Source organism: Crocodylus siamensis, chromosome 15 (genome assembly GCF_052110815.1).
Source record: "Crocodylus siamensis isolate JL-2025a chromosome 15, ASM5211081v1, whole genome shotgun sequence".
Lineage (NCBI taxonomy): Eukaryota > Metazoa > Chordata > Crocodylia > Crocodylidae > Crocodylus > Crocodylus siamensis.
This window is the reverse complement of record NC_143409.1, coordinates 26,248,794-26,269,544: the sequence shown is the minus strand read 5'-3', so window position 1 is coordinate 26,269,544 and position 20,751 is coordinate 26,248,794.

Genomic DNA, 20,751 nt, shown 5'->3' with positions numbered 1-20,751 from the left:
AACCCCCAGACATTTCCTTTGTAAATATTTTTTTTCATGGATTGGACAACCAGCATTAAAAAGATCTGAAATATTGTAGACATTTAGCATAAACTACTGTTTGTTTGTATTTTACTATTATTGCTAGAGATCGTTCACATTCTTGGAATTCATCTCTTGCCTCTCTGGAGGGTTTGCAAGTTCTATACAGGACAGGAAAGGGTTAATGTGCTATTGTGAGTTTGATCTTCCCAGCACTGTTACATTGGACCTAAATCTGGGCCTACAATGGATGCTACACCTGAAGTAGGTATCAAATGAGGAGGGATGAGTTAAAAGGTAGAGCACAGTTCAATTAGATGTAGAGTGGGAAGGAGGACAGACTTTAAGTTTGCTCTGTAAGAGGCCTGAATGAAACTAAGAATTATTTTAGACAAACGTCGGCCAAAGTCTCCCTGAAGCAAGGTAGGTCCACTGCAGGAATGCTGTTCTGGACAGAGACAGAGTAGCTATTGCTTCCCTAGAGGAAGATGAGTCTGATCTGGGCTTACTGTATGGTTTGTCACCTGTAGCTCACCTGCTGCTGGTAGCGCCCCACTAGAAGGAAGTAATGGGTAAATGAATTACCTTTTCCTGATGTCCTCATGTGGACCTAGCATTGGTTGATTCTGAGCCCCCATATGATGCAGCCACTCATGCAAAAAGTAGCCAACCCTTAGATTCATTTAAGCTGAAACAAAGACCCTAGTCCTGCAGAGTTCTGCCTAGATACATTCCCACGCCCCCATGCAACAGATTAAAATAGTGAGGCCTAAGTATGAGCATACTAACACTAAAGGAGAAGCTTTTAAAGATATGGATCAATGAAAATAGGTTTATAATAGAATCTACTTTGGGACTTTAACTGAGGCTTTTCTGGTAACAGTGTTGTTTTATTAGGATGTAAACAGATTCTTAAACACTTGCTTATTTGCTTCCCTGAATCTATATTCATGCTGTTTCTTGCATGCTAAATGCCATTCATGTTGTATGTGATGAAAATAAAGCTGGGCTGGTAGTAGAGCCTATTGCAGTACTTTGGACTTAGTCTATAACTTTTTTCAACTGTAGAAGATGATTGGATCAATCAAAAGATCTGACACTTAAGTCACTAGTTTTGAATCTCTTTAGACTCAATACCCCTTGGAAAATGCCAGGTTTTAGCTTTCACCCATTTTTTAGCTACAGAAAAATAATAGAGCAATTCTTTGTTGCAAAGATCTCATAAAAACCACAACTGTAGATTTCTATTTGAAATCTTTGGCCGTGTTCACATGTGGTGTGGATGTTTGGTTCCGCTGGGACAACTAGCAAGCAGCGCACCCTGTGCCACTGCTAGTTGTCCCTAGGAAACACCTGTACCATGTGCAGTCTGGCATGCGGCAGGTTACTCAGGGTGGGGTAGGGGAGGCTGTGACCAGCACTGGGCTGGCCCCAGCAGCCTTACCTGGGGCCCTGGGGGCCTCCTGAGGCTGCATCAGCGGCGATTTTGCCACACAGAGTCTGGCCAGCAGGTGCAGCATGGCTGAGACTAGCCTGGACTCCTCTGATCTGGGTTAGGAGCTACACTACCTCAAAAGCTGCTGCAGAGGGGAGGCACAAACTGCTTCTCCCTTTTGCCCTGATTCTGATCCTTTGTTTTCAGTGTCTTTTACAGTGTATTATCATGTCTGTAGATGCATGCCTTTTTAACTGGTGACGGGTTTGGCTGACTTGCACTAGTATTTTGTAGTGCTTGCTTTTTGAAACTACCTCCAGTTTTAGAACACCCCTTGAGACAATCCCCTTTGTACATCAGACTTTTTAGAAATGTCTCCTTTTTACTTAAGAGTTTCATTAGGGTCAGCAGCTGGTATTAATATGCGGCTGTTTTATTATGGAATAGAAGCAATGCAGATTAAATAGTAATCTTCATGTTTTCATACAACTTTCTAGTCCTATGGTGGTTCTTCAGTAATTATAATTACATTTTTAAATGAAAGGTTCTAGCCACATAAAATAACTCCAGTATTGCCAGGCAGGGATCCCTTCCTGTTTGTTTCACCTTTGCCATCAGTCTTTTGGATGTCTTTCTAGCCAGCTCTGCCTTTCCATTGCTTTGTGGGTGCCCAAGAGACATCTTGTAATGAAGGTTCCCTTGAGGAGTTGAATTGTTTGAATTCTGCTGCATCTTACTGCACCCTATTATCTGAGCATTGTGTCAACTATGCCAAAACAGGTACCTTCAGTTTCCCAATTACTCTTTTTGCCTGAGTCTTTATAGTTTCATAGTAGCTAGGGTCAGGAGGGACCTGAACAGATCATCTAGCCTGCCCCCCTGCCACAGGCAAGAATGAATGCTGGGTTCACAAGACCCCAGACAGGTGATTATCTATTCTCTTTTTGAATTTATCCATGGTAGGGGCAAGGACCACTTCCCTAGGAAGTTGGTTCCAGATTCTGGCCACCCTAACTGTAAAATATTACGTCCTGATCTCTAACCTAAACCTATTCTCCATCAGCTTATTACCATTGTTCCTCATCACCCCAGGTGGTGCTGGGGAGAATAGGGCTCTTCCTATTTGCTCATGATCTCCCCGACGAGTTTGTAGGCAGCCACCAGGCCCCCCCCCAGCCTCCTCTTGCCAAGCATGAACAGGTTCAGGTCCCTCAGTCTCTCCTTATAGGCCCTGTCCTGCTGCCCTCTCACCAAACAGGTGGCCACATCCTTTTTAAAGTGTGGCACCCAGAACTGGACACAGTACTCTAATTGCGGCCTGACCAATGTCACATAGAGGGAGAGTATCACCTCTCTGGACCAGCTTGAGATGCATCTTTGGATGCATGACAAGGTATAGCTGACCTTGCTGGCTGCTGTCCAGCATTGGTGGCTCATGTTCATCTTGGAGTCCGTAATGACTCCAAGATCCCTTTCCGCCTCTGTGCTTTCAAGAGGGGAGCTGCCCTGCCTGTATGTATGCTGTGGATTCCTTCTCCCAAGGTGCAGCACATCTATGGGGGAAGATGAGGGCGGAGGAGATGATGAACTACCAGGCCCAGCAACAGCCAGCGAGCCCAGACCAATGGTCAAAAGGGAGAAACAGGTAAGTGATGGGGGACGGGGCATTGCTGAGACTAGGGGGTCAGTGGGCACAACCGTTGGAGGCCTCAAATGCCTCTACACGAATGCTCGAAGTATGGGGAAGAAGCAGGAGGAACTCGCCCTCCTCCTAGCTGTCACCAGCCCTGACATAGTAGGGATCACAGAAACGTGGTGGGACTCATCGCATGACTGGGCGGTGAGTGTCAAGGGCTATAGGCTGTACAGGAGGGACAGGATAGGAAGGAAAGGTGGAGGAGTAGCACTCTACATCAAGGAGGAATATACTTCCTCGTTAATTAGCAAGGGGGTAGAGGGGGGGCACTCTGAGGTGCTCTGGGTTAGAGTAAAAGGCAGTCCAGGGGAGAGAGACTTAACGGTGGGAGTCTACTATAGACCTCCCAACCAGGGAGAAGAGCTCGACCAGGAATTCTTAGGTCAGCTCACAGAGGCAGTGAGGGCTAAGGATGTGGTCATCATGGGGGACCTGAACTTCCCAGACATCTGCTGGGAGGAGCAGTCAGCCAAGTCTGATCGCTCACGTCGGTTCTTAGCCAGAGTGCAGGACCTCCATCTAACCCAGGAGGTGCACAGTCCCACCAGGGGAGACGCCTTGTTGGACCTGGTGCTGGCCACGGGTGATGACCTGGTGAGGGGGCTGCGGGTGATGGGCCACCTGGGAGACAGTGATCATCGCTTGCTGGAATTCACCATCCAGCGTAAGGTGGCAAAGGGCTGCAGCAAGGCAACAGCCCTAGACTTTAGGAGGGCTGACTTCAACAAGCTAAGGAGGATCGTTGGGGAAGCGCTGAGGACCCAGAGGGGAAGGGAATCAGATGTCGAAGGTGAGTGGTTGCTCCTTAAGGAGACGATCCTCCATGCCCAAAGGGAGGTAATCCCAACAAGGGTCAAAGGGAGCAGGAGGGCACATAAACCCCCATGGCTCACTAAGAGCATCCGGGAATGTCTCCTTGCTAAAAGGGAGGCATACACCCAATGGAGAGATGGGGTCATCACCAAGAAGGACTACGTTACAGTCGCCCGAGGATGTAGGGGGGCAGTCAGGAGGGCCAAGGCAGAGATGGAGATAGGACTAGCTTCCCGGATTAAGGACAATAAGAAGTCCTTCTTCAAATACATAGGGGGTAAAAAGAGGGTCCCGGGTAATGTGGGGCCCCTGCAGGACACGATGGGCAACTTAGTCATCACGCCAGATGATAAAGCTAACATATTTAACGATTTCTTTGCCTCTGTCTTCCTGAGTAGGGACCAGTTCAGCCACCTCCCTGCTGGGCCCCCCTCGGGCCCCGGGAGAGACACGCCTGGGCCAGGGGTTAGCGAGGAGTTAGTTAGGGTACTTCTGGAGAGGCTGGACGTGTTCAAGTCCGCTGGTCCGGACGATCTTCACCCTAGGGTTCTACAGGAACTGGCCGAGGTCATTGCGGGACCCCTGGCGCAGCTCTATGAGCACTCGTGGTGCTCTGGCGAGGTGCCGGAGGACTGGAAGAGGGCCAATGTGGTCCCTATCTTCAAAAAGGGAAAAAAAGAGGACCCGGGAAATTACAGGCCAGTTAGTCTTACCTCAATCCCGGGTAAGCTCTTTGAAAAAATTCTCCTGGCACACATCCAGGAGGGCCTTGCGGGGGAATGTATGCTCAGGGGCAACCGACATGGGTTCATCAGTGGCAGGTCTTGTCAGACCAACCTGGTGGCCTTTTACGATCAGGTCACCAAATCATTAGACGCAGGGGTTGCTGTGGATGTAGTCTTTCTGGACTTCCGGAAGGCTTTCGACACTGTCTCTCACCCTGTCCTCATCAAAAAGCTGGGAGACTGTGGTGTCGATGCCCACACGGTCAAATGGGTCGCCAACTGGTTGGAGGGCCGCACCCAGAGGGTGGTAGTGGATGGGTTCTTCTCGACCTGGAAGGACGTGGGCAGTGGGGTTCCGCAGGGCTCGGTCCTCGGGCCCGCACTGTTCAACATCTTCATCAGTGACTTGGATGAGGGGGAAGAAAGCACCCTGTTCAAGTTTGCTGATGACACTAAGATGTGGGGGGATGTGGGTGCACTAGAAGGGTGCAATAGGCTACAAGCTGACCTTGACAGGTTGCAACGGTGGGCGGATGAGAATAGGATGGGGTTTAACACTGATAAGTGCAAGGTGTTGCACATGGGGAGGAAGAACCGGCACCACACTTACAGGTTGGGGAACTCCCCTCTTGCCAGCACGGAGACGGAAAAGGATCTTGGAGTCGTCATTGACTCCACGATGAACATGGGCCGGCAGTGTGGGGAGGCAGTCAAGAAGGCCAACCGTACCCTGTCATGCATCCACAGATGCATCTCGAGCAGGTCCAGGGAGGTGATCCTCCCCCTCTATGCGGCACTGGTCAGGCCGCAGCTGGAGTACTGCGTCCAGTTCTGGGCGCCACACTTCAAGAGGGACGTGGACGATATGGAAAGAGTTCAGAGGAGGGCCACTCGTATGATCAAGGGTCAGCAGGGCAAGCCTTATGAGGAGAGGCTACGGGACCTGAACCTGTTTAGCCTCCACAAGAGAAGGTTAAGGGGGGACCTTGTGGCCTGCTACAAACTGGTCAGGGGGGATCAGCAGGTATTGGGGGAGTCCCTGTTCCCCCGTGCGCTGCCAGGAGTGACCAGGAATAACAGTCACAAGCTGGCGGAGGGTAAGTTTAGATTAGATATTAGGAGGCGCTACTTCACAGTCAGGGCGGCTAGGGCCTGGAACCAGCTTCCAGGGGAAGTGGTGCAGGCTCCTAGCCTGGGGATTTTTAAAAGGAAGTTAGATGAGCACCTTGCCGGGGTCATCTGACCCCGGTGCTCTTTCCTGCCAAGGCAGGGGGTCGGACTAGATGATCTACCTAGGTCCCTTCCGACTCTAGCTACTATGAAACTATGAAACTATGTTGAACCCCATCCTAGTCTCATCTGTCCACTTTTGTAGTCTGTCTAAATCTAGATGCAGCCTCTCTCTCACTTCAAGTGTGCCCACCTCTCCCCAGAATTTGGAGTAGAAATCCGGTCTAACCATGCGGTTCCTATCATTTACAAGTAGGAGACATTGGTGCTCCTCAGCTTCATTCAGCCTATGTTCTGCTCCTGGCACTTTCTATTCAGAACTTGTCACAGATTGGTATCATTGCTCTGAATTGCTTCTTCCTTTAACTCTGCCTCTCCTGCCATGACTTGTCATCAGCTGTAGTTTTGATGTCTACAAGTCTCTGGTTCATTTACATTACATCAGTTCTGAGACCAGACTGATGCTCAGAGACATTTATATCTGTAGCAGGGCACCAAGGTGCCTGCTACTTTAAGAGCAGAGATAAGAACCCAGGTGCAGGTTGCTGGGCAACCAGTTAATGAGGGTAAGGACTTACACCTGCCTGGTCAGCTGACCAGAAGGGACAGGGGCTGGTGCCCAAAGCCCGAGGCAAAGGGGGAGAGAGAGAGCGAGTGCGCGCCTGCGCCTGCCTGTCTGTCTGCCTGTTGGGTGGCTCAAAGGATGTTACAGTTAAGTGGCTAGAATTTGTTATAGCCTAGGGGGTTATGCTTTGTGTTTGTGGGAGGACTGGATGAGGCTATTAGGGGTTGGAGGAGACCTCATACGGGCTCCATGGTAGCATGGGGACCCTGGTGACAGAGGGTGCAGCATCTGGGGGTGCACTGACTCCAGGCAAAGTGGAGAGCAGAGAATCGGAGGCCAGGTAAGGCTGAGGCTGCCTGAGCCCAGCAGGAGGTCAAGACCCCAAGGAGGAGAGTTGGGGCCAGGCATGGCTATGGCCACCAGAGCCCCAAGGCTGTGGTAAACCCCAGAGCAAAAGGGGACAGCGGTAGAGGGTGCAGTTGAGATGAGAGCCTGAGCACCAGAGAGGGTGTAGAGAGCGAGACTGACCGAACAATGTCTGGCATATCTGCGAGGCTTGGGGTGTAGTAAAGGAGTGGTTGGAGCCACGCATAGCCTATAAGGCTGGGGTGCTCAGGAACTGCCATTAGCACCTGGGCTAATGTATGGGAGGATAACCTTGTCCAGGAGAACTGAAGAGGCAGCCTCCCTAATGTCAAAATTGACATCAAAGACATGGTGGGTGAGATTTGAGGGTGCATCATAGACCGACTGGACGTGGTAAGGGGCACTAGGGGAGAGCACAGCGAGCCCTAGGGAGCTACTCCTGTTACAATATCCACTACCGGTTAAAAGGTGTGGTGGAGGTTGTCAGGTGGCTCAATGGCTCATCTTGCTCAGTATGTCAAAATCCATTCTTGATGTCACAAACAATTAATACTTTTTGTCTTTGATAGGTCTAATTGTACCAATGGGCAGTGGCTTCTGTTCAATGGTTCTGGGTCAGTTCAGATTCTCAATTTGCCTGAAGGTTTTCTTTCTACTGCTAGGTGGCTGATCCTGTCTATGCTGCTGCTATGTTGTAGTCTTGCCAGTTCCTTACTGATTCCACCCTCCTGATTCACCTCTTGGTCATAGATCCCTATATGCCCATGAGATTACTATTTCAAACCTCATCTTGTCCTTCTTGAAGTGGGTTGGGTTCGTACCTTCTGTTAGAAAGCTGGACAGAACTCACAATGACTGTTTTCCCTTCTCTCTCATGTTAAGGATATTTTAGTGTTGTAGTGTGATCAAATCCATGGCTTTTATTGCTCTGGTACCTAGCAGTGGGTGGTACTCCTATGTGTCAATTACTATAAACTTCAAGTGAAAATGCCTCTTGTTTCTTGGGTTTATCAGCAGCCTGCATTTGCCCAGTGGCCTTGGAATAGGTTTATTGTACATCACCAGCCCTTGTCACATTTGTTATTTATCAGTATTGCTGGCATAATATTGCAGCTGGCTCCCAATCCCTCTAGAATCAACCTCACAACTGATCTAATAGCACAGTTGCAGAACTATGGCAGTGGTATTTCTGCCCTCCTTCCTTGTCCAGCAGGGTTCAAATTACACTTGGTGGCTCCTTCTGGTACCCACCACTGCAACCCTCTGCCCCCATCTGACATGCTTAGAAAGGCATGGGGTGGACTCCAGGGGCTTTTGGGAAGCTCTTGGGGGGGGGGGGGCCCTGAACCCTCCTGTATTTCAAACCCTGTTCTCCAGCCTATATTGAAAGTCTTTAGATGTGCTGAAGTCATGGTGCTGATCCTCTCCCCTTTTTCTGAACATTTCTAGCATCCTCAGTCCCTGCATATATTGCTGTGGGGGAGGAGGGGCTTCTTCCAGAGGAGACAGCAGCACTGGGACATAAAGTGGTTCTGTTTCCTATAGCCATTGTATCGTATATGGTAAATAGTAGTCACACTGCTTAATGCAGTTCTGGAAGACATTTAGGGCTTACGTACATGGTAACAGCAGCATGTCTAGGTACTATAGAGCCTGAGTATGCCTGACCCATGACTGCAGGCAAACTCTAAACTCACAAGTTTGCGTGTAAGGCTGCTCCAGACTGGACCCTAGCATCTGCTGCACCCACCACAGACCAAAGGCTTAAGAGCAGATACCAGGGATGGGACTGGAGCAGCCTTGCTGGATTTCAAGGTCTAGAGGATGCTTATAGACTTGGGTGGGTAGGGCATGTTCCATCCCCACCAGGGCTGGGACACTAGGCTTGTGGAATTAGGCAGCTATTCAATCCGGCTTTGGATCTGCCTGCTTTGGATGCCAGCAATCCGATCCAGAGCTCTAGACCAGGTTCCCGCTTTGATCCAGCCAAAGCAGCTCCAAGGCTTCAGAGCCACTTCGGAGATCCAGCCATAGGGTATAATGGGGAATCAATTAAATACTTATAACTTTGTTGTGTTTTGTCTGACTTGGATGAAACTTGCAGGGGTGGTAGCCTCTGCTGAGAGCATGAAGCCTGCCAAGTGTCAAGAAGATTGGTGCAGGGGTTCAAAGGGAACTGTACCCTAAATTCATGAAAGCAAAACTCATGTCAAGTGTATGTGTTACACCATAGGGGAGTTAAAACTCAGGGGTGGTAGCCCCTGGTGAGGCCACAAAGCCTGCCAGCTATTGAGGAGATAGGTGCAGGTGTTAGGGGGGGAACTGTACCTCAAGCTGCTGATGGGCAAAACTCATGACATGAGTGACACTGTGTATTAAGGTGCAGCGAGCTGAAAACTGCAGGGGTGGTGGCCCCTGCTCAGGCCATGAAGCCTGCCAGCTGTCAAGGAGATAGAGGTGCAGGGCCCCAGAACCCAGAACTTCCCCTGCACCTGACTGCTGACAGGCAAAGCTCATGACATGGGTGCTTGTGCAACTGATTCTCTGTCTTGGGGCAGTTGATTGTCTGTATTGATCATTTCCTCTCCTTAGTTTGGTTTTCTAGGTGTTAATTGTTGCTAATTAACTCATAATTACCTTAATTAGCCCCTTGTGGCACACCAGCATCTTAGAAATTGAGGTTGCAGGTGGTTTTGGCACTCTGCCCAAAAATCTGGCTGACCCCTGTTCTGTACCACCTATAATCATTCAGTAGTGCACAACTTGTTGTGGGTCAGCATTCAGAAGCACTTAATGTTTGCTTTTCCAGACTGCTCTTGGTTTTCTTGTTTGTTTCTGGGTATAGTTGTAAGCATTGGTTTTTTGTTTTTGTTTGTTTGTTTTGTTTTTTTTTTTGATCCGGAGAGTTGTATATTAGGGCTGTGTAAAGCTTTGGGTGCTGATTTCAATATGAAGGCGATTCGGCCCAATTTGGTGGCTGAATGTCCAAATCTGAATCGAAGCTGTGAACCAATAAAAGGGTCCAAATTGATTTGAAGCTCTCCAAATCAATTCACAAAAGATTGAGAGCTTTGAGTCAGGCAGTCCCTGCCTGCTGGAGCCAGACTCTATGCCAGTAAGTAGGGGGCAGAGTAGCGGGGGGCTGAAAGATGGGAGACAAGACTGGGGGGGGCCTCCAGGCCCCATTCCCCTGCCTGCTCCCCTAGCCCCCTCAATGTCTGCCCCACCTGGCCCCAGTTCCCTGCCCCCTTTTTTTTTAAACTGTGGGGGGGTGATTTTTCCTGCTGCTTACCACTGCCCCACTGTGTGGGGGGCTCTGCCATGAGCCCTCTGACTCCTGCCCACTGTCCCAGCCCCCTCTCCCACCATGGCTGCCCCAGCTCCCGGTGCTTTAAAAAAAAGTCCTGACTCATTGGCTACTGCTGGGCAGGGGGCTATCCCCACTGCCCCATACTGCATGGGGGGCTCTGCTATGAGTCCCCTTCTCCCCTCCCACATTGTTTCAGCCCCTCCCCCCTGGCTGCCTTGCCCACCCCAGCTCTAAGGAAAAAAAAGCACCCCCCTCCCCCAAACCCCTGGATTCACTGGCTCCTGCACTAGCCTCAGGGCTTTGGAGGACTCATGCAGAGCCCCCTGTGCAGCACAGGGCAGTGGGGATCACCCCCTGCTGGGCAGGAACCAGTGAGTGCAGGGGTTTGGGGGGGGGAGGGGGTTCTTAAAGGGCCAGAGCCGGGGCAAGTGGGGCAGCCATGGGGGAACAGACAGCAGGTAGGGGTTGGGTGGCTTGTGCAGAGGCCCCCACATAGCATGGGGCAGTGGGGGGGAAGCAGGGATTACCACCACCCCCCTTACCAGGCAGCACCTGGTGAGTCAGGGCTTTTGTTTTTCAAAGTGCTGGGAGCTGGGGCAGGCAGGGCAGCCATTGCTGGCAGGGGATGGGCCTGGGCAATTTGGAGATTTGACTGCTGCAGCTGAATCTCCAAATAAGATTCAGATGAATCACTGTCCTGAATTGATTCAGATCACCAAATTGAATCACTGTCCCCTGAATCAGCCAAATTTGAAGTGAATACTAGCTGCCTCGCACAGACCTATTATATATTTAGTTTTGGTCATCCCTGTCTGGAAACCACTTTTACACCATGACTGTCAATCATCTTTTGCCTAGCAGTTCTTTAACTGGATGTTTCGATAGGGAGTGCAGGCTGAAGGGCTGTACTCTGACATGTGCTCACCCAATCAAGCACAACCTGAATATATTTAAATCCTCTGGGCAGTCTAGAGAGTTTTTATTCCATGTGTGAGGACAGAGGCCATTGTGGGGAGGCATTAAGCTGCCCAAATCTGTGCTGTAAATACAAGCCTTTATTTAAAAATAGAAAGTCTCTTTTCCATTTTGGTTTATCTAATTTCATATACGTATTTCAGGATGTACGTTTTGACCTGTTATATGGTTCCTTCCTTTTTTTCTTTCCTGTAGTGCCATGAAATGAGGAGTGATGTTTTTTTTGTTTTTTGTTTTGGCTTGCAGTTATTTCTTTATAATTGTATATTGATTTCAGTGGCAGATGCATGCATAGGAATTAATCTGTACTCAAGATTAGTTATATACTTTTAAGATAAATTAAAAAGGTAAATATAGAGAAACATGCAAGAAAATATGCATTATGAAAACAAGTGAAATGGGGAAACTTAGCCCATTACAATTAAATCAAGATGATTTTCATTAATCATTATTTCCAGCGCAAGTCACAAGTAAATAATTGAGTTCAAAACATTTTCCTAACAAATTCAGGGATAGCAGAAGCACTCTTATTTAATTGAGCATCCTAAGAACTTCTTGGTGTCATAACTATCAAAGTAACTAGAAGTGCTTCCTTCAAAATTTACATGTTCTTCAGTCAGTTTATAAGTTACTATAACATTAGTTTTCCATAAGGTGAATGGGATCTCTTCCTTTATGGCAGTGTTACACCAGAAGAAATTATGTACAGGTTTCCCTTGCTTTATGCTGTACATGCATTCCTGGAAAATGACACAACTCAAATCTGCATAGAGGGAACCCATTTTACAATGTAACAAGGATATGATCCAAGACCTCGACTGTACTGACCCCCAGGCCCATTTCTACCACTTCTACAAGACCATTTTGGTACTCACCAACACCAGACAGTACACACAAGCACAGGGCCCTATCATAATGGCATTGGCAACTACAGAAACACATGTCACAGACAACGAGCGTGGATCTGTGCTCTTCACAGGAGACTATATTTTGGTGTGTGTCATTCCCACAATGCAGTGTGCAAAATTGCTAATTCTGGGCCTCCACTACACTGATCACATAAGAGTGAATGTACCTTGCACATAACGAATCTTTGGTATAAAAAGGGTCATCATATAAGAGAGAACCCACATACAGAAACCTGTATACTGGTATGACTAGTCATGCCTGTACAATGAGGGGGAAGGATTGTACTGTTCTGTGTACACGGTACATTTAAGGTGATATAACTGTTGCAGATAGACAAAGCCTAACTTTGTAGAAAGTAGTGATCAGCATAATCGGTAATGCAAAAAAGAGCCTAGGAAAGCTGTGCAAAGAGGAAGGGTGGTCACATGGTTGCCACTTAAACTTTCCACACCAAATAGACAAGTGTGAAACCCTCTACCCAGGAAAAATGGAGGTGGGCCTGCCAGACTTGAGCAGGAGGCAGGAAGCAGCCAGTGTACGTGGCATGTTCATCTGACAAATCCGTGCAAGTTGAGCTGATATTTACCATGTTAATTAGTGCTGACTGAGTCAACATTCACTCCCCAAACACATCCTGTCAACCCTACTGGAGGTTATGATCACATAAGTGTATCAGCCAGTGGGAGAATTAATAACAGCATGGGAAGGGAACTGTCTGTGCTGCCAGTGGGGATGGAGCAACTGATCTGTACAGAGACACAGCAAATACACAAATGGATAGCCTGAAAGCCGTCAGTCATTGGATCTTACTTTCTGAAGATCTGTGGTCTAAATCAATTTTTGAAGGACATGTGGGTAACAGTTTGGGGAGCCTGTATATACAGTTTATGATTTCCACATTTAGATCTCTGTCAAACTGCAAGCTCCATCCTGATGACAAAGCTAGTCGGCTTTTCTGTATTCTTGCCTTTGTTTTGGGGGTGAAATTCTTATTCCTGTTTCAGTGTTAAGCTGGTGATAAGCTTGCTTGGAAAGTCCTGCGTTTCAGATGGAAAATATATATATATATATATACACAAATACACACTGGGGAATGAGTGGCTACGTTGCAGTAATCCAGGGAAGGACCTGGGGGTTACAGTAGACCAGCGGTTCTCAACTTGGGGGGCTGCAAGCAGTTTTCAGGGGGTCCTTCCAGCCTGGCCCTGCCAGGATCTGCCTCAGTCCCCTGGGGCTGAGGTGAGCCCTGAGGAAGGCAGGCCTGTGTCATCTGGTCCCACAGCCTCCATCTTGCAGGCAGTACTAAGAGTAGGTGGACAAGCCTCTGTGCTGCTGCTGCTAAGGTGAGTAGGACTCCAGGGCTCCCCACTGCTAAGCCCCACCTGCTGTACCTGGGGCCATGTGGACAGGGCTGGGGAGCCAGGCAGTTGTTGTGGCACGGGTGGGCTGTGGAGTCTTTAGCATGCTCAGGGTGGGGGGGGGACCTCAAAAAGAAAAAGGTTGAGAACACCTGCAGTAGATCATAAGTGGGATGAGCCAACAGTTTGCCCTTGTTTCAAACAACAGAACAAAACAAGAGCATGCTTAGTTGTATTAATATGAGTGTCACATGCAAATCAAGGGAAGTGATTCTTTCATTCCATGCAGCACTTGTGAGGTGTCACCCAGAGTTCTGTGTCCAGTTTTGGACCCCACACTTCAAAAAGGATGTAAGCAATTTGGGAAGAGTTCAGCACAGAACCACAAAAAATATTATGGGCCTGGGCCAGTAATACTTATGAGGAAAGGTTGAAAGAACTCTTATTTAGCCTGAAGAGAAGACAGAGTGGGGATTTGATAAGACTTCAAATACCTGAAAGGCAGATACAGAGAAAATGCAATTGGGCTTTTCTCTGTGGCTGTAGTAGACAGGACTAGGAGCAATAGCTTCAAGCTACAGCAGAAGAATTGCATTAGGCTAGATATTAGAAGGAATTTTCTGACTATGAGGGTGGTCAAGCATCAGAACAGGCTACCTAGAGAAACTGTGGAATCTCCATCCTTGGGAGTCTTCGTGAGCAGGGTGGACAGACTCTTGGTTGGGATGGTGTAGTAAGGGATGCTCCTGCTTTGAACAGGGGGCTGGAGTAGATAACCTCTTGGGATCCCTTCTAGTGCTGCTTTCCTATGATCCTATAGGTAAGAATGGGAACAAAGGCAGTTGCTGTGTAGCAGCTGAGTTGTGGTGTGGCCCCTACCCCTTGTTAACTGAAGGCACATGATCTGTAGTAACTGTCTGTGGGACATGCATTGAAGAAGTTTGAGAAGGTCTGTCCTGGAAGACTAACTTAAACTCCACAAACTCAGTCATCAGGAAAGTAGAGCAGGGAAGTTTGTGACTGTTCTTCTGTTTTATCTGGCTATGTACATTTGTTGTTTCCTAAAGTAAGGAGCAACTATTTTTTAAATGTCTTGGGTAAAGTATATCTTATTTGTTTAAACTATGACTTGCCTTTCTAGAGGTAAGCTGTATGCTAGAGTTCCCAGAAAGTTGGAGCACAGAAGCAACTATGGTGTGTTGTGATCAGCACCTGTCTTTGGGTCACAGGACAGCTGGACCATGAGGTCCCATTTCCATGAAGGAGCAAAACTTTGTGCACAGGAAGTGTGCCACAGAGGTTTAAAAAAGATAGTTAGAACCTGCTCAGACCAGGCGAATCACAGAATCATAGAAAACTAGGGTTGAAAGGGACCTCAGGAGGTCATCTAGTACAACCCCCTGCTCAAAGAAAGACTATCTCCAACTAGATCATCCCAGCCAGGGTTTTGTCTTAATATCCAACCTAAGTCTCCCTTGCTTTAACTTAAGACCATTGCTCCTTGTTCTGTCATCTGTCACCACTGAGAAGAGTCTAGCTCCTTCCTCTTTGGAACCACCCTTCAAGTAGTTAAAGGCTGCTGTTAAATTCTCCCTCAGTCTTCTCTTCTGCAGACCAAATAAACCCAGTTCCCTCAGCCTCTCCTCATACATCATGTGCCCCAACCCCCAAACCTTTTTTTGTTGCCCTCTGCCAGACTTTCTCCAATTTATCCACATCCTTTCTGTAGTGGGGGGCCCCAAAATGGACACAATACTCCAGATCTGGCCTCAACAGTGAAGAATAGAATGGCATACTTACTTGCCTCGGTCTGCTGGCAATGCTCCTACTAATGTAGCCCAGTATGCTGTTAACCTTCTTGGCAATAAGGGCACCCTGCTGACCCGTATCCATCTTATTCTCCACTATAACCCCCAGGTCCTCTTCTGCAGAACTGCTGCTTAGCCAGGCTGTAATAGTGTGTGGGATTGTTCTGTCCTAAGTGTAGGATGTTGCACTTGTCTTTGTCGAACCTCATGAGATTTCCTTTTGGCTCAGTCCTCCAATTTGTCTAGGTCACTCTGAATCCTAGCCCTTCCCTCTGGTATATCTACTACACCCCCCAGCTTGGTGTCATCTGCAAACTTGCTAGGATGCAATCCATCCCATCTTCAATGAAGACAGAGGTAAAAAAAGGCATTGAGTACTTCAGCCTTTTCCTCATCATCTGTCACTAGATTGCCTCCCCCAGTGAGGGACCCACACTTTCCCTGAACTTCCTCTTGGTACTAACATACTTGTAGAACCCCTTCTTGTTTCTAGGGGTGCACCGATAAAGATTTTTGGGGCCAATTACTGATGCCCAATTATTAACCAGCCATAGTGGCTGATACCAATCTGATAGCCAACATGCAGCCCAGCAGCTTGGAGAGCAGTGCCAGGCCGGTAAGTCTGTAGAGGGGAAAGGGGTGTGTGGTGTTGGGATGCAGACTGAGGCCCCCAGGGTGAAGGAGAGAGTGGGGCTGGGGCAGGGGCAGGTGATGCCTGGGCAGGACAGTGTGGGATGGAGCCATGGGCAGCTCATCTGGGAGACCTGGGAAGGTGGCTCCCCACTGCTGCATGCACCCTTGGGGGAGGCATGGTGGTCATGTGACCCTGGATTTGTACTCAGGGTGAAGGCGGGCTGCCCACTGTGGGCTCAGGGCCTGGGGCTGGCTCTTCCCGGCTGAGCTGGGCTGGAGCCGCACTCAGAGTGGGCAGGAGTGGGGCGGGCAGCAGTGGTGCCGGGAAGAGGTGTGTATGGTAAATTTTGGGGTATCTGTAGCCCACCCTATAGCCCCCCCAGCACTGATGCTGCCTGCCCCACTCTGCCCATGCCCACTCTGAGCACAGCCTTGGCCCAGCCCTGCCACCATGAAGAGGCTGGTGCAGCCCCTGGCCGCCCGAGGCTGCGGTGGACAGCCCTCCTTCACCCCATGTACAAATCCAGGGGGAACAAGTCCCTCACACCTCCCCCGGGGCTGCACAGAGCAGCCAATGTGGAGGGAGCCATACATAGTAGGGGTGTGCAAAGCGGGCCCTATTCTATTTAGATTCAGATTTGGCCTGAATTGGGGACAGTGATTTGATTCATTGATTTGGATCACTGTCCCTGATTCAATTTGGATGAATCTGAAGATATGATACTGATTCAGAGAATCAGCCATTCAGACATAGACACAGATTTAAATGTTTTTTTCTACATATCTCACCGTATCAGCATGGCTCATGAATGCTGCGATGCTGGGGTGGATGGAGGGTCCCACAGGAGCATGGGGGACCCCCCCCCTGCTTGGTGTGAACCCAGAAGTGGTTCTGGATCCACTGGGGAGCACGCTGAGGGCCCTCCCCCCCAGGTTGGTGATTGGGGGAGCACCTGGGGTCCCCCTGTGGCCAGACCCAAGAGGCACCAGTTGCTGAGCCAGCAGGGCATGGGGGAGCCCCCTGCATATTCTCTGGCAGACCTGGAAGTGGACCAGAAATGCCTCTGGTCCACCTTCGGGTCTCCTTTCAAGTGTGCTCCAGTGCCCCCCACACTTCTGTGGGACATTCCATGCACCTCAGCATCACAGCATTCATAAGCCACCTGCTACCTAGAGGTATGTAGAACAAACATTTAAAGCTGTGTCTATGTCCAAATTGCTGAATCTTTCCAAATGTCTCCGAATCGATTCGGAGGGTTCCAATTTGGAGGTCCAAGTGCCTGGCACTTGCATGACTGCCCCAACTGTGCTGAATATGAAGCACAAGGAGCTCTTGCAAAGGATGTTCCTTTCTGCTTAAGAAATGCGGAGCCTGCTACTGCTACTCAACCCTCATTTCCTATCAACTGTGCACAGAAAAATGACATTGTTCCCAGGGCCTCTTCCATACAACCTTGTAGAAGGATATCCCATGTTTTCCAGGTACTTCCTTGTTTTAAGAAGCAATCATCAACAGAAAGTCTTTTTGTATGTGCTTAAACCTATTGCTAAATATAAAAGTACAAGATATTTCCTGGAAATTGGTAATAAAATACATACATGGGTAACTGAAAATAAGAGCAGACTACATAGCTGAAGTTGACATATTTAATAAAGCCTGGTAGTATTTTCCCTGATCCTGGGCTCTGGTGGAGCAACTGTGTATTCTTTTACAGGCTAGGACATTGAGATGTGGACTCTGTAGCAGGCTGGTGGCCACAGGGCCAGCTGTGATGCCCCTGGTGGCTGTGCAGTCCCTGCCCAGCTCAGGCTCAACCATAGCCCTCCCTTGATCACTTGTTTACCACATCTTGTTTTTATTAAAGGCTGTTAAAGGGAGGTTGCCCATGGGCTCTGAATGAGCCTAAGCCTGTCAATCACCACTAGACCCCTCCTGCGTCCTCTTAGTTACAGTCCTGCCCCTCAAGTTAGTAGTCCCTCTCAGCCTGTATGTACCCCTGCACCTGTAACCGTAAGGGCAAATTGTGTGGCTCCATTCCTCCCTTACGTCATGCCCCAAACCTCACAAATGTCATCAATCCTTGATTTTTCTCACTTCATGCTCTTGGGCCCCGCCTGGACCCTTGGGCCTCCTGGTCCCTAGTCCAGTTCAGCCCCCTCTAGACTCATGGACCCTCTGGTCCAAGTTTCTACAAGGGACTTGAGCCTGCCCCAGCAACTAAATCAAAGCACCTGCATCCCCTAGTAGGCACCCAAACCATCTCTGGGCTTAATCTAAAACCAAGGCCACCTGCCAATAGCTAGGAGCTCCTCTGTGCCCCAGGTACCTTCCCTTGTCTCCCAGTATGAAGAGTTTCTCATTCAGCTCCACTGTCAATACAGTACTCCTGCTGCTCTGCTTTCAGGAGCTGTTCACTTCATAGATGCCAGGGCAAGACCCCCTGAATGGTGCAGGCTCTGGGGTGATATAGCTTAAGCCTGGGCCCTCTTCTGGTCAAGTGAATCTCTCATTAGCTCCCTTCACCACCTGCAAGCAGCCTCTCTGGCTCCCTTAGAGAAGCAGGCATGCTCCAGTGCCCTGTTACAAATCCCTGATCTGCCACAGGCAACATGCTTAGTGTTCAGGCTAGTAAATGCCATATCATGCCATATTACACCACACAAGCAGGATTAGTAGCTGACTGCTGTCTTGCTGGAAAAATAGATTTAGGAAAGGAAATATTGTAATTAATTATGTCACTTACCTGAGTTCAGAGGGCATCATACAGCTGTATGTGCTAGTTGAACTGTTCTGTGCACACCATTTTCTCATCCAGAAAACTGAATGAACTTGGGACACTCCTCAGACCCCTCTGTTCTATTTTTCAGAGTAGCTGCACAGCTTTGCCTGATACCTACAGTTGTCTTTCAACCCTATGATACCCATTGTGTGTATGCATGGGGGGGAAAGCATCAGCTGGAGTATTGGTAGAAAAACTGTTCTTCTCTGGTAAATGTGAAATGTCACACTGATGAGACTAGGGCTGAGGAACTTGGATGATGAGGATGCAAAGAATGTAGCAGAATGCTAATTACAGCTTTAGCTATAAAGTTGCACCCAGAATAAAAAAAGGTCTTATGGGTGTGGCTGGCTAGAACACCAATATTTCCCTTCTAGAAGCTTAAGTTAAAATGCTAACTTATGTTGTTTAATGCAAGTCAGTATAGTACATATTTATCCCAGCTGTAAAATCACCGCATACTTAGAAATCTCAGAGGAAGAGAGGCCCAGAGCTGAAATAGCAGGGGGTGTTGCAAGCCAGGATTGAAATCAATTGGCAGCACTGTGTGGGGGAAGCATGCAGAGTCTCTTCCTGAACTTGGCCTGGTTAAAATGCTGCTAGTCCTCACATTCAGAAGCATGAAATGTACTCACAAATTTAAAGGGAAAATATACCAGATGAATAACTAAAGAAGAGAAAAGACATTGGCATCCAGCCTGATTGGAAAGAAGATGGGAGATGTATTTGTCTGTTTTTACTTCCTGGGAAAATATTAAATCTGAAAATCACCAGGATAAAACTATCCATTGTTCATTATGAAAAAAATCCCACCAAAATAATGTAAATCTGTCCATTCTCTATAAATTACTTCTTAAGGAATCTTGGCAGTTGGTGTTTAATTTAATAATTTGTTTAACATCAGCAAGCAACTAAATAAAATTCTCACACTCTTTGAGGGCTTCAAGAAATGCATTGCTTTGTGTGTGCAAAGTCTGACAGTTTTCTTTCAATGCAATTTATGGCTTGCATTGTAGCAAAGGAACTATGGATGGTATCAGGTTTCTATACATCTTCCTTCATTTAAACCTCATAGCTGTTTCATTTACTTATGCAACATAATAAAATCGCCCTGATATGCAACTGCAGAGAAATGAAAGGAAAGCTTCCAGTGGGACCAGTCAGAGCACAGTCACCAGATGCCACTTCATTCATTGTATAGTGTAGAGGTTCTCAAACTGTGGTCCATGGATCACCACTGGTCCACAAGTGCCATTCAGGTGGTCCACAGAAAGGTAGTGGAACAATTGAGAATATCTGTACTTGTAAGACCACTGATACTAAAATATGAGTTGCGTGCTTTGATTTGTAGAACAAAAAAAAGTTTATTAAGTGGTTCGCTGAGACCCTCAGCAATTTCCAAGTGGTCTCCAAAAAAAAAAAGTTTGAGAACCACTGCTATAGTGCATGTGGTGCTTTACAATATATAATTCCAGAACAATCCAAAAGCAGGCAAACTTAGCTACACAAAGCTTGAATCTCTGAGCTGCTTTGTACTGCTTCTCTTTGTACTGCTGTAGTAGTGCAAAGAGAAAAGGAACTAACCACCCAACAGGTACAGAGTCAGTTAGCTGGATACTGCTCGGTGACCTGTAGGCCTCTTCCCATTGTACGTCAGTATGCTGGGGCAGGTATGTGACTGCAGCTGCGTGTACCCTGGCAATCCCTAGCTGGCTTATTGTCTCTTGAGGACCACAAATAAGCAAGGAAAGCATTTCCCAGGCTGCTGTAACCTATGGCAAGGGTAAAGTAAAACCTGCCCCAATAGCACAGTGCCACAGCTTCATACATTGAACAGCACCCTTCTCTTCCATCCTCATTCATAGGTGCATCTGGCAAAAACTGACAACAGGAAAGTATTTACCCATTGAATCTAGATGCCTCACATTTGGTTGAATTAGCTGATGACTTTTTCCTGGCTATGGATAAAGACTGGCTGTCTGTGATGATTTTATCAGCTGTCTTTGATACTGTTACTCATAATGGACCCAACCTAGGTATTTGGCTAACCAGGCTTGTAACTGTAAAGTTGCCTTGGGAAGGCCAGGATTGATCTGTGTAAAGATTCTGTCTGTTACCATGACTGGA